This window comes from Temnothorax curvispinosus, unplaced genomic scaffold (assembly GCF_003070985.1).
Source record: "Temnothorax curvispinosus isolate PA1 unplaced genomic scaffold, ASM307098v1 QBEX01002827.1, whole genome shotgun sequence".
Lineage (NCBI taxonomy): Eukaryota > Metazoa > Arthropoda > Insecta > Hymenoptera > Formicidae > Temnothorax > Temnothorax curvispinosus.
Window position 1 is genome coordinate 262,771 of NW_020212607.1, and position 18,919 is coordinate 281,689.

Below are 18,919 nucleotides of genomic sequence, written 5' to 3' on the forward strand. Positions count from 1 at the left end.
ATGAGAAGGAGCTTGTATTTATAAGTTGACTAAATTATAAAATTACGATAGAGAATAGCCATGTCAGAACTCTTTCACCAAGATTACCAATATGGAAGGAACTATCGTTTTTCGATTACTTCGCGGTAACCTTTCCAAGATAAGTGGTCGAGTAGATACAAGAATACGATGTTCTCCCGAGAGAAGGATGATATAACCTCACAGAGAAATTCAATATCCTGCTTGTCGTTGCTCGCTATCGGTTCTGAGTCGAGATCGGATGCAACGATGCGCTCGGAATAATGGGATAAATGATTTATCAAACCACTAGACTACGCATAAAGCATACCCTGAAAGAAAATGTAAAAGACTTCCCTTAGGAAAATGGAGTAAAGATCTTTCCTAAAAAATTTTCCTAAAATATTTCTTTTTGCACTTATAATAAGACGTGCAAGAAAAATTTACTAATAAAATATCCATTGACAACATCTATAAACTGTATCTATTTTTATAATCTTACACTACTAAATTCATAGTGTCAAATCATACTCAATTTGAGTCTTTTTTAACCATTGCTACAGGTCGCCACTACTCTTACTCAATATGTCATTAATTTAACTTTAACTGAAACAATGTTAATTTAACTAAAAACCAATAGAGTGAAAATAATACTGTTTTGTGTTAAAATAATATATTTCGACACACACACACACATATAGTAGTTAAAAATAACAAAATGTTATTTAACTCAAAGTATTGGTTTAAATTTCATCCTTTAATATTTGACAGTATACATATGTCTATAAATTGTTACTATCAATCAATCGATATTAGTTATACGTACTCTAAAGAACTAAAGATATAGAGATATGATTTATAATCAGTTATTTCAGTGTCTGTATATTTATTTATGGATAGCTAACTTTATTATTCTATCTACATATATTACTGTTAATCCTACAATTCATAAAAAAAAAAAAAAACAGAAAATCAGTTATCTTCTGAATAACTTTAGCCAATAAAATTAGAAATAAAAATATCTGACATTATACTGTCAATCGTTGGACAAATATTTAAAGAACTGATAAAAAATTCTTAAAATATTTCCTCTATTAAGAACAATAATAGGCCAACAATAAGCTGTCAGCAATAATGTCAGTCACAAATTGAAATCGCGCGACTCGCGACGAAATGGCGGGAATCGCCAGACTCACTTCTCCTGCGGTATCGATCTCACTTCTGCCCCTGCCCGCTTTTACCCCTTTGTACATCCCCTTCACAGACCGACCTCTCCTCTCTCGTTCCGGACCAAACTCCCTCCCGCTCATCCACACAACTCGGTAAAATCCTCAACGACTCCTGTTAGCGACGAAACGCTTTCGACGATTTTTCACGCTCGGCCTGACGTCATATCCGGAGCTTCGAAATGTTCCAAAAACAATGAAAGGTGAATACCCACCTCCTCTTCCCATTCCTTTCATGTTTTTGAAATGTGCACGTATTCGGTGGCATGACAGAAACAAAATTGCTTAGTGACGCAGTAAAACAAACTATTTACTTTTCGTGAGAAAGAGAGAGAAATTTTTGATATGTAAACTCGTAGATGATTTATCTTTTACCATTTTTGTAGAAAAACTATTATAAACAGTCTACAATACAATGGAATTAAACAGAATTTTATAAACACGTAAGACAGAAGCGACAATATTCGAAAAAGCATGATTGCGATTATAAAAACTCGTATGCGGCTCATAACCCATTACAAAAAACAAATAGCGTAATACGAAAAAATATTTTTCTTGCTGTACAGTCGATTAATTGTTAATTATTAATTTATTATTAATATAAATATCCGAATAAAAGAGATTTTCTTGAAAACGGTACAGTTATAATTGTACTCTTTTCCCATATTCTCAGCATCAATATCTTTCCTCGTTCGAGACACGTAAATAATAGGGAAAGAAACAAGGCGTGGGGTCTACACTGCGTTTCCTTGACCACCTTCTCGCGTTGAGATAATCGATCGTGAAGATGAGTCATCTCTCCCGTAAAAATTTCAGCGCGGCAAGGAATGTGATCTCGAAGGTTCATGAAAATAACCATGAACCATGATAAAAGTATTACATAAAACAACTAAAGATTAAATTTAATAACTGTAAATATTGTAACTTTACAAAGACAACATTGGCAAATCAATAATTTTAATACGTTCATTACGCAAAAGTTTCTAATACCTAATAAATAATCCAGTCCAATATGTACTTAATATGCCTCATAAATAATTATACCCATAAAATAATTATATAAAATTACTATATAGATTAGTCAATATTCTTTATATTTATATTACGTACTATCAAGTAATTTTAATAATATTTAATAAAATAGTTAATATTTCATTAATTTAATATTGTTAATATTTAATAAAGTTAATAATTTCCACTTTTAATCATCATTTTATGTACTAGATATGAAAAACGTCTGATAATAGCACCATATAAGCGTTCTTGCACTGTGAAAGCTACACGAGCAAGGTCTTCAATTTATAGCAAATCAACATCCGTTATTACTGGATAATTATACTTGCTGCTAAAAAATCGCGGCCGTGATTAAAGTCGTGAAAATTCGAATACAAGTCTGATTCTGTGCACAAATTTAGCATCGACCGGAAACTTCCAGCAAACGAGTTCGATCGTTTCCGTCACTAAACGAGATCGTGCCTTATATTCTCAAATTAGATTTCTGACGATATATCTTACTGCTTAACAAAAGATTCACTTAATTTTGTGCAAAAATTAAATAAAAAGAAAAAAAATGGCTACATCTCAAGCTAAATTTCTCCAATTTCTAGAGAATACTTATTCATTTACAATTATATAAAATCTTATGACATATAACATTTATATAAAAATTCTCGGGTAACACTAATTGATAAACAGACTAATAATTAGAAAAGGGATGTCCAATTGGTATTGCAATTTACTTATAACGGAAAAATATTTTCGTCGTTTATGGATTGGAGCGGAGTAACATAAGCCGAGACAATTTCGAAACATTCGCGATGCACGTAAAGCGTATGCCGGGCATGCCCGTTGCCAACAAAATGCCTAGCGTGACACACGGTATCTTGCGCACTTGCGCTCAAACAAGTAACTTAACTTTCACTCAGCGTTTCTTCCGCTGTCGGGCTTTCATAGTAACGCGAAAAGCTCGTTGCGCTACCAGCACAGAGATATTCAGCTTCTGCCCGTCGTCGGATGGCCGCAGATTGGTCCTTTGCATAAAGAGGAGCATCTCCGCCTTCATATAACGGCTTTTGTGCACACATACGGGATATTCACAAATGCATTACAGCATTACCCCTTTCCCTCGACTTTTCTTCCACTTTGACAATCCCCAGACCATCTGACTCTCTTCCTCTTACAAGCCTATATGATGTCACCGCGGATACGGTTGCAAGCCTTGTTCGCTAGTGTCACCATGTTCTCGGGCGATAAGAGTATAAACATGCCCCAGGAGCAGAGATGGCTGTCTCGCGGTGAATGCATGACATGATAAAGGAAGCGAGACGGGAATTGCTTTGCGATCGATAACACGCTTGCTGATGGTTCCGCTAATTTCGTCTCGTCTCGATACTTGTCTGTGATTGACGTGGCTTGATAAGAAAAGATGCTCACAAGTTTGTTTATTCCGCTAATGTCCTGTACATTGTATAAAATTTCCAGTATACTTAAAAATATATAATTAACTTTAAAAAGATTTTTTAAATTTAATTGTGGCATTTGCTTTTTACATCAATTTATCGCTTAATTCCGCTCACGTTTTTATATATGTTTACATAAATTACTTTGAAATGAGAAATGCAATCAATTTTCTATATAATGTTATATAAAATTTTTTTAACTCTCTTAGTCGAGACTAATCTTTTCTCAACACTCGATTTGACAAATATTTTTAAGTTCAACAGTTCCAATTGAATTATCTAGAAAGCAGAATTATACGAAAAAAGATAAACTTACAAGCTAATTGAATCGTAGTATTCTTTTTAGCTGTCGCGTTATTTAGTGTCGTGTACAAACTTGTTTTTATCTTTTCTTTGCTTATTGTATCATACATCTATGATTTTACTCTGCTACGAAGATCAAAGTGAGGCACGAGAAAGAAAATCCGTTTCTATTATATAAAGAAATAAATGAGTGTCGCTACATTGCATCGACAGGTAAAGGCAATCTCGACACAGAGACCTACACGAACGTAAATCTTGCTCGATCTGGCGCACCCAAAAAATGTTCTATTTGATCCTAGTATCTGATTCCCGCCTTTTATGATACTCCAAAGAATCAAAAATACTACGGACTTATCTTTATGTTATCGCCCATGAACGAGGAAACTATCGAAGCAATAAAATTGTGAAGAACATATAGACGCTTCAACTTATAGTGCACGAAGCGTCAGAAAAAATATCGTAATAAAATCTGTTAAAGAGAAAATAACGGCGCATCTCCCTAGCGTTCCTTAAAACAGCATGGAAACACGAAAAACGTCAAAATTTAAAATTCACACGGTTGAAGCTCGAGATAATCACGTCCATTAAAACTTACATGCGTTTCTGTCCCGCGAGAAAAAGCAACTTTCTGGCTGCGGGAAATGAGCGCTTCAGACAAAATAATAAAACAAAAAAGCAAAAAATGAGGGCGACGGATATTGTATAGGAAGTGATAAAACTACAAAATTTCTCGAAAAAAAGCGCAAAAATCCTAGACAGGCTGACCTATCGTTCTACTTCTTAGTAGAGTTTATATATAAAGATCAGGATTTTCTTTTAGTTTACTAAACTGGTTCGATCGTTTGATCAAAAACCAGTTTGCGCGACGATCCGTCTCGCTCGCCTGCGTGCGTGTGCACGTGCACAACACATCCTAGATTTGAGATCCGATTATGCGCCCACGAGGCAAGGAATCGTCGAGACAGAGCAAACAGACGAGCTAGTGGTTAAAACTGGTTCCTCCGTTCATTTCCTAGGTGCACGCGTAAATATGCTCGTAGTCGGCCAACAATGCGAAATGACGTAGTATGAGCGAAAAGGAAATATCTAAGGAAAAAGATCTACATCCATACTACGCTTTCTTCATTCAAACATTTTCACAACATATGTATAAAAATTATGTATAGCAAAAATTATGTATATTTTTGCTGGTAAAACAATTTAGCAACATTATGAACATTGTAAAACAAAAATTGTGAGAGTTCTTTGAGCAATTAGAATTGTAAGGCAATGTTGATAAAGTTACGAGGTGCAAAAAAACAATGCGAAGAACAATTTGCAACGATAAACAAGCTCTATAATATCTAGGAACCAGAAATGGGCGTGTAGACGCGGTCGATACTCTTAGAGAACGGCATAGAGGAAAGAAGCATAACTACCGTTTGTATTTTCCTGCGTAGGAGCAACAATATCCTCCTACATGCAAGGAAAAATTGGATGGCGTTGCCGGTGGTTCTTGGCAATGAACTTGTTTTCAGGTTACAACACCGATTCAAATAAAAAATTTAACGTGAAAGAGAAAAAAGAAGTCATAAAAAAATCCAAAGAACCATTATTACTATAATATAACGCTTAGTCTGGAAGTAGATTAAAAAAATAAATAAATTTCTAAAGTTTAGGATTCTTTCAATCATTGTTCAGAATAATTCAAAGAATTTTTGCTAAAAACTAAAAGTTCTTCATCTATTTATTGTATTTCTTTAATCTTGACCGATAAAAAAAGATAAAAAAATCTAAAATCAAATAAAAAATTTTTAATATAATTGAAACCTTTCTGAAAACATAAATTTTGTAGTAAATTTTTAAGTGGAAAAATTCCTTGTAATAGAAAAATTGCAGAACTGAAAAGTACCGTTAACTCAGCTATTGAACAACAGGGAAATTCGAGATCTCTGCATACTCATGTTATATCCCCATAAATGTTCTATACAATTCATAGTATAAAAAAAAACATTATCCTTGAGTTACATGTCCATGAATAGACAATATTGTTCTCACATATACAAGAATAGAATAGGGATGAAATGTTTTTTCTCTTTCGTAGGTAACTTATATTAACTTACAAAACTTAAAAGAATAATGACAATTCGGCAATTTTCATATTGCGTGTCGTTACTTTTATACATACATATTTTATTGTATAATAATAAACATGACTTTTTATGAAACCCAAGTAAAGATAACTATGTGAAAAAAATGAAAATTCTACATGAACTATGTTATTGAACTTTTATCCATTTTTTAACATAATTTTCAATCAGAATAAAATATACGCAATCTTGTTCGTTTACCTAAAAAAAGCTCACATTTATTTATATCATTTTTCGTGCCCTTGCCTTCTTTAATGTGAAAACATATTTAGACACTTGTCGGAACAGTCTATTTGGAATATCAAGACAGGAATGCACGCGACCATGCAAAATACAAGCAGCAAAAGAGAAGACAGAAAATATGTGAGACAGAGAAAGCAGACGGAGGAGTCACGACGCCTTACAATTCTTACATAATAGTTGGCAGTTGGCACAGTTCTCGCGCACGGCTGTCGTTTATTCACGCGTGAAACTTGCACGAGACTATAGGGGCGCATTCGCACACAATTGGCCTTGCAAGAGACGCCAAGGGCCAGAATTTTCGCAATATCCTTTTGTCTTTGTAATATATTATACCATTGAGAGTTAATAGAACATAATAATGTCAATTAATGTATTGGAAACATTTGTAACTGCATAATGAAAATATTAATAGACATACAAAAATTAGTATACAAAAGGTTGCCTTATTTTAGTAGCCTTACTTATACAGAATTTGAAGTTTTAATCCTGAAAAGGATTTTTATCAAACGGTTATTAAAATATTCGTCTTTTAAGATTTGAGAATTTCTTACGTAAAATATAACTAAAAATAAAAAATAAACGAACTTCGAAATATAACTATTAGCAAATTCATAACGGGTCGAGTCACTCGAGTCTTTATTAACCATTGTAAAATCGGTCAAACACATCGATTCGAACGTAACACCATTACGACACAACAATAATTCTATATCAAATTATTATCGAATTTCAACAAAGAAAAAAACGACAGAGCGGAATGAAGAAAGAAAGTGACACCGAAATTGAGACCGACTGTCTCGAACAGACATCTAATTGTAAGAATCGCCAGTTAATTGCACATAATCGATAATAATTTAATATCTCAGACACTGTCAGACAGTACTTGAAATAAGGCGGCGCGCCAAAGTGGCTGATTATAAATAATCTTGTACGTTTCCAGAGGTTGCCGATCCCCGAGGTGTGTGGAATAATGAATCAGTCACGATGGCAAACACACACACATGCACATAAATGTTGCGCATACACGCTCGTGCAACTTGTACGAGCGCGAGGAACAAGTGCGCCGAAAATAGACGCCGCGTCTCTCTCCATTTAGCTCACACAGCAACATTCGAGCGTTTGTCTATCTTGGCGGACATACATCTAGACTGAAGGAACGGCAGTTTCTGGAGAATCGTAAAACTCGGGCGCAGTCCACTCGACGATTACTCGCTAAGGATTTCTGCCCGCGTTCTCAAGAGAAAGCCAAAAAGGGACCTCGTTAAACGACTAATTAAATCGTTCCAGTTCACCGGACTACTTCTCTTTCTTCAAACCGCTAGAAGTAGATCGGGCAAAGCTTCGAGCGACTTTCTTATATGGTTACAATGCGGAAACGAGTTGTTTTCCACGACTTCCATGATGGTTTTCACAAAAGATATAGACGTAATTATTGCAACTTGTATGAATATATATATATATATATATATATATATATATATATATATATATGAAACAGTAATAATGATAAAAGAATTTTAAAAATAGAGAAACCCTAATATTAAAAAAAAACATCTTTCTTTTTGTAAAGATCAATGGATATAATTTCGTCAAGCAAGATAAACACGTGATGAGATTAAAAATTAGTCTTAAATAAAATACGTTATATATGATCAAATCGCGATGATAAGAGATGTCCATAGATGTCTATAGATGTATAGATATTAGCTTTAGTCATCTTGAACGGAAAACAGAAGCATCCTGTTAGTACACACGCATTAATTGGATGAATGATGGCTAGAAACAGTAGCTTCATCTGGGAACTACCGACTGATTAATTAAATTTTACGATTTACGCCGTCGAAGCGCGTTTCCTTCAGAATAGAACAATAGTGCGGTCAGATAAATTGCGACACCCGGAAGATACGTTGTAACGTAGAGAATATGAAACGATGAGGCCTCGTTTTCAGAACAATCGTTCTTTTACGCCGTCGAAATTAATCATCACGGAAGCGCAGTACGAATGCATTCCTGCGTTAACAACGTGTCTGAAGGTGCGAAAGTTGTGTAATCACTGACGTAAACCAAGAGTTGTTACTTACAATTATCTAGATTAAATCAAGAATTATTAAAATAATCAATGAAATTGATACACAGCAATGTGAAATCACAAAACATAAAATGTTGTACATTAGGCAAGCTAAGAAATTAAATAAAACGCTTGCAAAAACACTTTAGCATGATTTAAATAAAAATTAAAAAATAATACCTATAATATATACATACTATAATCCAGAAGAAATAAACGCAGAGAAAATAAAAGATATGAATGTGTGCACGTGCAACTCAAATTATCCCACAAGACTATCGCTTCCCTGCAAAAGTAGACAATAATTTTCTCTTATAGGAGAAGGAAAGAGATTGTAACGAAGCCAGGTAGAAAAAGACGTGTTCGAAGCGGCTCGGCACAAAAGGAACGAATTATGATTTCGACCTGGAAGTAAGGACAAAGAAAGAGAAGAACATAACTGGGCTGAAGAAGAAACTACGAAGGAGATTTCGTGAAACAAAAGACTCCGAGCATCTTGACCTGACTCGCGTAATTGGTTAAATCTCTCATTCTTTCTTTAAATCCTCCCTATTCTGACAAATAATATCAAATCAACTTGGAGTACTTTAATGATACACATATATTGACATGTATGTTCATCGAAAATTATTATAATCTACTAATATTTTTTTTCAGACATTGATCATGGCATCTAAAACAATGTTCTTATAAGTATTCATTATCAAAAAATTTACTTATCGGAAGCAAAATTGATACCGCCAAAAAGATTTAAAAATTTTATATAACTTGTGTTATTACTATGGTTCAAATGTTAATTTTTGAAAAAATTGTCCTGCGCGCGCGCATTTAATCCTAAATAAACTCACATTTTCCCCTAATAACAAAGTTTTAATTAAATTTATTTCAAGAATGTTTCGAAGTGGAAATTGACATAATGCAAAGTTTACATTTCTATCTGTGAAGAATTCTATTTAGGAAGCTTTTTAGAAAGCTGCGACAAGGAAAGTTCTCATTGTACCCAATTCAAACATTTTCACTTAAAAAACTTGACTATCAACTTAATTGTTGGAAACTTGACTATCATTTAATGTAATTATTCAGAAGACATTTTTAATGCAACTTGCGTAGCATTCAATACAAAAAATACCTCAGGTATGCGCGATATTTTGTGTATATAAACACATTCCGCATCTTCTCTGTACAAAGAGACAAACATTTACATTTATTCCGTAAACTTGAACAAAATTTCGCTGAATATTCGACTCTTCCTCGTCCGTTACGTAACTGGAAAGCTAATAAAATGATTGAAGTAAGCATAGTTTTGACAAACGATTTAACGAATAGTGCGTTTCTCGCATTTCTTTCTTTTCCCATCGCAACACTCAAATTTCAAACATAGGGCAGTTATTCTCATGCAGTTGCTTTTCATTCAGTGAATGTCATGCGAATTTGGGAATTTAGTGATTTGCATGCGAGCTTGTATAGCCATTGTAAATTCGCTTTGCAATGCCGAATGCTCGTCGACATTTTGGCTCGATCGTCGAAATTTCTACTGTATAGTACTTTGTTTCATTTTGTTTCATTGTGCATTCGGTAAGGTCGCCGCTTTGTGATCTTGTTTTTAGCATCACTTTACCGCACGCACGTAGCGATATTCGCACTCTTTTTCTTCCGTAAATTTAACATGCAACTCCGTCGCGTTGCGTAATTCCTCTAAGCGTTATATCGCGTGAATGATGTAACGTCAGTGCGGATAAAATGTGTGCAAATAGCCACGCTATTATAAAATTTATTAAACGGGAAATCCGTCCTGCTTTTACATTACAATATGATAAAAAAATTATCTTTTAAAACAGAATATTTTAAAATCATTTTTACAGTTTGTTGATTATTAATCCGTACATAGATGTGGTAGAATATGCTTGATAAAAGATCGATTTACTTGTGATCAAGTTCCAAATATAAGTATGCGAGAAAACCATTCATGATAAGTCCTTCATGATAAATTTTGCAAGTAACAATGCTTTAAGATTAATGTAAGCCATATAAAAATTTATGAGTCCTAACATAGGTATTTTCACTCAACAAACGCATAAATAATATTTACAGAACAATAGAAATTTCGTGAAAAATTTTCAAATAATTTCTAAAGCTAATAAAAAAAAAAGATCATGATAAATGTTATATAATTTTATATTACGAAGGTTTTATGCTGCATTATGCTGATTATATTATATTTTTTATATTTCAAGATTTATCGACAGACAAATCCACGCATGCTCCTCAACATGGCTCATTTCTGAGCAAACTGTATACTACTGGTTGAGTCAGTCCTGCGCCCCATGAAAGGGCTTCTCGAAACCAGTACCCAACGGCAGTAACGAATTAACGCCGTGCTACATTCTCTGCACCAAACTTTCGACCACACACTACCTTACTAAATTACAAACAAATTACCACTCTGTAGACCGGCACGTACATCCGCATCGTGATTCAAAGCAGTTCGATCACAACGAAACTGCGTGAGAAGATGGATGATGCAAATAGCGCACGGAGTCTGCATTTTCAATCTATAGTGTCGTAGCATTTATAATGCTTGCTTGATAAATATGTAATTACACCTATCTATTTTGATGAAAAATGTTAGCAGTAAATAGAAATATACATACATTTCAGAAATATACAATTATATACATAATACAAAATATTTCCTTAATCACTCGAGACGAAGTCACGAAAGAATCGTGCTTCTCTTAATAGTTTCTTTGAAAAATGTGAGAAACATTTTAATAATTTTCGCTACTTTAACTAGACTGACTACGTTCTCTAAGTTCTCTTCCACGATCTTTTCATTTTATGCTAAAATATACTTGTCCGTGTACATATAATTTCCTTGCTCTAAGAGTTGAATATGTTGAATCTATTAATTTTTTATCTTTTTATAATTAAAAAACGCCTTTATAATAACTTTAATTTCTAATATCTGTTTAGTATAGAAAGTGGACATTTCCTTTATATATGCATTATATGCAATAAAGATAAAAGAATTACGTTCAATCTCTTACTAGAAAATTCCTTACATTAACTCTTGCACGAAAGAAGATTTATAACTATAGCCAACTACATTCTTGCGCGAAAATATATATTATATTAATCTACAAAGAATATTGAGATATCAAGATTTTTGACCAAAAATACTTACGAACAAATACACACGTTATTTCACGTTAATACAGCTATATTGAAACAATGGAGATAAAAGATAAGTCAACGATTCCAACGCGATAAGGAAACATAACGTAAAGTGAATTGAGAAAGCGGCATGTATGAGAATGGATTATGTAAATCGGAACATATAAAACACGATGTATAGATTGACAGTTAAACGATCATTTAAAAAACATCCTGAGGCCTAATAACCACCGCGTTCGATCGCAAATGGAATTGACCTTGATCCCTCTTTTGCACGCGCGAGATATTCATAGGCAGCCTCGATTATTAAGGTCGGCTTCTATGAACTGCTATAAAACTAAACGCTTATGGTCGTATTTATGCGCAGCAGCCTTTCTAGAAAACAAATCTCGCTTGTTCTCAACTCAATACAGCAATATATATCTGCGGGTGCAGATACTAATCGCGTGATCCATCATCAACCTAATTATGAATCAAATAGAATCAATGTACGAACTTAATACCGCAGTCTTTAATCACGTCAATGATATAATATTACTTTTATGATATCGATCATTATCATTTCAGGCAAAACTGATTAAAATAATCAAGATGTTGTTGAAATCTTAATGTTTATATATATATAGCTGCTTTTTACAATTTTACGTTTTTCAATAAAAAATATCAATTACCTACGCTATTAACTGAGATAAATATGTCTGCAGCAAAATATTCTACACCGAGTGTCCGTGTAGTCTGTGTCTGATAGTTACCTTGTCACGTACGACGATTATCATACAGCTGCAAGCAAATGGCTCGTAAAATCGTATGCGTAAGCATCAGCATAATCTTAACACTTCAGCTAATCAGGAGATTTGCGTGACATGTCGCGGAATATAAGGGCGATACGGATACAATGGAAAACGGATACAAGTTAGGCAACATGTAACATATGCGGAGACGTTGACCAGTCGAAAAAATATATGGAATTAGCAGTTGATTGACTTTAATATAATAACACATAATTATTCTAAAAAAATGCATAGTCCTCAATATAATAAAGCATGAAATTAATTTAATATTATAAATATTCAAACAATTTTTTCAATAAAATTCGTCAGAAACGTCATAATTTTAAAACAAAATCCAAAAAACTTCTCTCTCTCTCTCTATCAATTTCGCACAATTTACATTTATAATTTGTATAAAATATATAGATATTAGTTGTTTATATATATATTGTAGATTTAATTTCGGAAAATTCGTAAAGCCATGGGCATATTATTAATTATTTTGTATTCAACTTTCATTGAAATTCACAATATTTAAAAATTGAATTTTTATTGCTTTCAAAATAAGCTCATACATTTTCGTATCCAATAATAGAATAAAATCCATAGAGAATATCTTTGTTGCAACGATGACAAAAAGAACACACATCAAAATTTCCATCCGTTTTTAACACAGTTATGGGATTCGAACACTGCACTCTAAACAAATCCGCGTATGATATCTTTCCTTCGCTATTGATCGAACTGGTCCCCAAAGAGGTGGACGCGGGAGAGGTGGTTTAACTAATTTTCTCCGTGTCCGTATCACTCGATCCCATTTCTGTATCGGACGATGCCGTTCCCCCAGATAAATTTGAATGCACTCTATCATATTGTGTGAGATTAACACGAGAATAAAAACAATATCGAATAGCATATGACCGCTATTACGTGTACATGGTGTACACACTATGCAACATTCGCCCGACTCGTTCATGGTTATTATTGCGCGCGCGTACGCAGCAATCGTACATTCCAATCAAAACTTTCGGTTAGTCTTTCCGAGTTTTCACGTAATTGTGTTTCGATTTGGACGTGACAAAGATAGTATGCCAATAGTAATAACTATTACCCATAATAGTTTAATTGACACAACTCTGGCAACATTTATAGAAATCTTTGTAAAAATTGCAAGCGCAGGAGCTTGCAGAAACTAGAAAGCTATATGATTCTTACAAGAAAAACAATAACGCAATACATATATGTATATACATATACATAGCATTTCTATAACACAAATTGAAATGGTCTATGGTCTATAGTCTATATTCTATACAAACGCGTAATATGGCAATAAGAATATAAGAACAAATGATGAAAATCTAACATCGCGTTTTTCAAAGGTTGATTTAAATTTTAAATCAACGGGCACATACAGGGAGGGACGGGGGATCGAAATGGCTGAATTTAGAAAGGATACGAGCAGATGAGGGCTACGACACGAGTTGTCTAAGCGCTTAACCCCACGCAGCGCGATTCGACCAGGTGATTTCGAACCCCGCCTTGATGCCGAGCATTATTCAACGAACAAAAGTGGTGCAAGAGGAAAAAAAGAAAGGGCTGTTTGCTGAACCATACGGCGCGCTCCGAAATTATTAATTATGCTCACCGTACACAGACATCCACGCGTAGTACGCGCACCCGGATATCCGTGGCTTGCGAATGCTTCGGGCCATTTCGATCCCGCCATCCAAAAAGAGGAAACGTGGCACACATCGTGAGGAAATTACACCCGTTATTTTTTTCACCGCTATGCGGTCTTGCCCGGAAAAAAGCGCGAACGTAACTGGCAATTTTCGACACGAATATCGACGTGAAAGTCTTTTGCCGATTCGACAACAAAATGCTTCGTAAATTTTCAAAAAATGTCCTATCTTAAAGTCGAGCTACAGAAATGTGATTATACAACGAATAATAAAGAACAGAGTGCACTTTGATCTCATTTCGCATCGTTATGTTATCGCAAATGAATCATGTATCCAATGACATCGCATTGGTCAAAACGTTTTGTAATGGTAGTTATTAACCTTGGTTATTATTAAAATAGTATTCAGTATCATTTGACAATATCCGATAAAAAAACAGCAGAAAGAATAAAGCTCATAAAAACGGCAAAAACTAATTTATTTTAATTGACTAAACAATGGTAACTAGTTAATTAAATTCATACATAGGATGTAGTGTATGAATTCGATCGAAGATTCGGCATTTTATGAGAACAGAGTTTAATACAAAATTTTTATACTTTTTATGACATAAAATAAAATAAAATTTGAAGCAAATTTTTTGCACATTGCAATACAAATAAAGTAATTTATAAGGCATAGAATTGTAAATTGGTTTACAGATAATTATTTAATTGTTAATCTATAATTCGCACGAGATGTCTCTAATTTATTCTAATCTAATTAATATTTTGGTAACTACAGCTGCATTATCCATTTAATTTTTCAAATTTTTTTCATCTACAATTCTCGATATGCAGCAACAACTGACATACGCACACGTCGGTTAGGGTCAACGACATAGTACTTTTACATCATTTTTGGATTCTTCAAATAATTTTTCACAAAAAGTTGTTCGATTATACAAAGCAATAAACATATTTAGTTAATCGATAGACAATAAACAAGTTCAGATAATTCTTTGACATAAATAGAAAAACCATTGACTTGAATCTTCGCATGTGAAATTATCGAAGCATCGCTTCCGCTACTCCATAATAAAAGTGAACGGACACAAAATCGCGATCCACTTTCTCTTTCAGCACGGTCGTTAAGTTTATAAGCTTGAACGGTAAATTACGTTTCAATTGGTAACGATTGTTCGATGGACGATTTCGTAGCACGAAGACGATTCGAATTATTACATTAGTCATCATTGCGAATAAGGAATACAACGAAATTATCTGAGCGCAAAAAAATCAGAAATATCTTTGAGAAATATGTATATATAAAAATTAAAACTATTTAAAAGTAAATGATTTTTTTGAAAATGTGTAGAATAACTTTTACAAGACGTGCGTTAAGTAGCGCAATTTCAAGCTTTCTCCGAGTGACGTGTTTACAATGAACGCATAAACGCACCGCCTTTAATGATCACGCGAATCATTCGTCATACGGTACCGTAACAAAATTGCAAGATAATTAACCATAATTATATACCGACAAATAATGCTACATACGCTCCGAAAAGCATGTTCGAGATAGCGACCGGCGCCGTCATGACTATGTCGATTAAGACTATAAAAACTGTTACATTTTAATTATAAGTGATTTTTGTCTACCGATTAATCAAGTATAATCATAATTAACAGTAATCAAAATAAACACATGATAACAATGAAAACTAAAATAAAAATTTCCAAATAAAAATGCGTAAAAGGAATTAAAGTTATTGAAATTAAAGTCATTTTCCATATCTCAGTTATTTTACGTTACAACGATGACAATGTTAAAGACATTTCGAGGATGCGCAAACACCCGCAAGTGCAATTTCCAATCGATTGATTTACAGATTCGCCGAAAAGCGTTTGAGGCATTCGCGAAGAACGCGGCGCGGGTACTACTATGAGCTTGACGTCCGTTTGTTGCATTTAGGTCATCGTTGCTCGTTCGGCGCGCGATGAATCTCGTTTCTCTTCATAGTCTCCATGCTTCGCACGGCTCGCGAATGTTAAGAGGTTCTTAACGGCTATAAACGGGTAATATGCTCGCGCGTAGGCATGCGCGCATAATTTTACACGCAGCATCGGCATCGTAAACTCGCGTCTCGCGATCGACTTTGACTTTAGACTTGAGACGCGTAAAATGCGAACAACAGGTGCGATCCGCGTGTGTGGTGTGGACTATGACGTCGTACACTTTCCAGGCGTGTGCGTTTGCCAAGACAGGTGAGCCAACAAGAAATCGCCGATTTCGCCGAAGCTCCATAATCGCGAAAATCTCAAGATACGAAGAACATTAAATAAGCGCGGCATAATTCTTCTTATTCCGGATATCTTAATCCGTTCTATATATTATACGTAATTCTCAGATTTATCTGTTACAAAAAATATATAATATATAAAAACATACTTATAACAATCGTGAGAATTCAGCCGGGAGCTTCGACGGGTATCGAATTACGAATTCATGCGGCATCGCAAATAATCGTAAAATATGGCAGCTTCTTTTAAAGATTCGTGGATGTGTGTGATATAGATATAAAAATAAAATCTGCAGATTGGATCAAAAGGGAGGAAAGCACTCGAGTTTTGAGAATAAAAATTTTATACGCAATGCAAAATAAAAAGCGCACAAATTAACAGAAATTGCTTAAATTGTGAATAAAATACGTTTGTTTTCCTTTACGAGACATCAATATAAATATAAACACACATATTTACAATTGTCAATAAAGTTTTTAAAACAACTAAATCATAAACATCAGAGTTGATTGCGGTAACATAAAAATAATAAAAGTATCATTTATAATTTCGAAAATGCATCGCATTGCAACGTTACGTGAAAACTATATAGTTACATATTTTATGTTGTTATATTAATATGTTACATAAAGATCGTTAAAAAAATATCGACATTTTTCCGCCGATGATGTCAGGAAAACGAAAGTATTGATGCGCGAAATAGCGCTGTTAAAAAGGGTGATGAGACTCGCAAAAATAAATTCGTGCCAGTCCATGTTTATCGAAATAGAACGCTTTGGACGAATGTGATGATCGTGAAAATCGTCAAATAAAATCGTATAAACAACGCTTCGATGCAGCGTGCCCGCGCGGTGATCCAAAATGCGCGGGGCTCCCACGATCATTGGAGCGCGAGGCGTGCACGCTACATGGCAAGAGAGAGAGAAGTAAAGCAACACGACTCCATTTTGGAGCAGTGACTCGCGCTCCGTCAAAACAAAATTTCGTTTCATCCACTGTGCGCTCTCATTTTGCATTGGTAATATTTAATATTATTGGTATCAAGCACACAAGAAATCCAGAGTGCATCCACGATCTTCTCGAGCGAAGCGCAGGGGTTAACGTGTGACGTACCTGCGTTTTGGAGCGTTGCGAATTCAAATCTCAGCGCCAACTTCTCGCCGGATGCGCTTCCAGTAATCCAAAGAGCACAGAGACAGCACAAACACGCTTTTTCTCTCACCACGCACACTATCGGCAAACAGCCGGCGCGCGGCGCGGCAGGACCGGGACGAATTTCCGCGCGAGAACCCGTACGCGAGAGATTTGAGAACGAAACGACCGGCACACGATCGACACGGCACAATACAACACACGCAACGCGACGCGACGCGACGCGACACGCGCGCGCGCGGGCGCCCAAAGACAGGTGATTATACCGCACCAGACGAAAAGCGGGAGTCGCGCGAGAATCGTTGGAGTAACCGTACAAAAATCGCGGCGAATCGCGGCGACGCGATTATTCCGAGGCTCCGCGGCCGTGACATTAATGTGAATTTTCGCGGAGGTATGCGCTCGCCGAGTACGTACGGTGTCAATTCAGCGGCGAAGAAGCACGAACTTCACGACGCGAGCGCTCGCGACGGACTGACGAGTGACAGCCGTGACCCGCGCAGCCCGCAGCCCCACGCGCCGCGCCCCCACCCCCTCTGCCGGTCGCCTCGCCGCGCCGCGCCGCCGCTCGCCGCTCCTCGCGGAGCACCGACTCCAGGCATCCGCTCCAAACCAAACGTACGAGCACGACGGATATATTCGACCGTAAATTTCTCTCCGTGTGGCTTCTTTCCTTTTAATTCACCTTTCTTATTTATGGTACGTGTAAACGTCACTATCTTTACCATTTAACGTGAGGACGCGTAACACGTATGATATTCGTACACCGTACACGTCACCGTGAGATAACCTTACACTTCAATTAGAACATGCAAATATTTGACGAAAATATTTGACGCTAAATATTATGTAATTATAATTTCTTTCACATATAAGTACTTAATTTTCTTATTAGAACATTTATTAGAACATTTGTCAGCAGAAGACTGGAATAATAGCCATATGAGAAGATACGGAGTGAATACGAGGTTATTAGAGATTCCTGTTTCCTCACTCGAATATTACTACGTATATAGGTAAATAGTTTACAAAATACTATACATTCATATTGTCTGCATAATTCAAATTTCACATATTTTGCTTCATACGAATTCTAACTTTAGCGGCTTTAGCCAATAAATAGCTCAAAACTTTAATAAATAAAATGATTGTTATACGAAACACCCTGGAGACATAAAAGTCTAGTCTAAAATAAAATTTCTTTATGTTTTGTCTTGTTTACAGATTTCTGAAATTTAGAAGCGATAAGTAAGAATTTTTAATTGTCTGGAAAATTTCTTCGGCGCTATACGAGTGTAAGCTGACTCACGACTATAGCTCAAGGGCAAGCACAGGGAAACGGGCGATTATGCCTTCTACGCGGAGGAGAATAAACATGGTAAGATAGTTTTAAATGTATGCGCATAATAGATGTAGGCGAAAGATAAGCAT

At 35.2% G+C, this 18,919-nt stretch overlaps 1 protein-coding gene and 1 long non-coding RNA gene across 3 annotated transcripts in view; one reads left to right on the forward strand and one right to left on the reverse strand.

Moving 5' to 3' along the window:
* The window catches only part of LOC112451929, a 285,962-nt gene that overhangs the window by 203,826 nt on the left and 63,217 nt on the right, over positions 1–18,919 (reverse strand). The gene's annotated exons all lie outside the window — the stretch shown is intronic.
* On the forward strand, positions 18,103–18,861 carry LOC112451937. Its single transcript, XR_003040439.1, has 3 exons — positions 18,103–18,187; positions 18,411–18,504; positions 18,713–18,861. It is a non-coding gene; the product is annotated as an uncharacterized LOC112451937 (long non-coding RNA).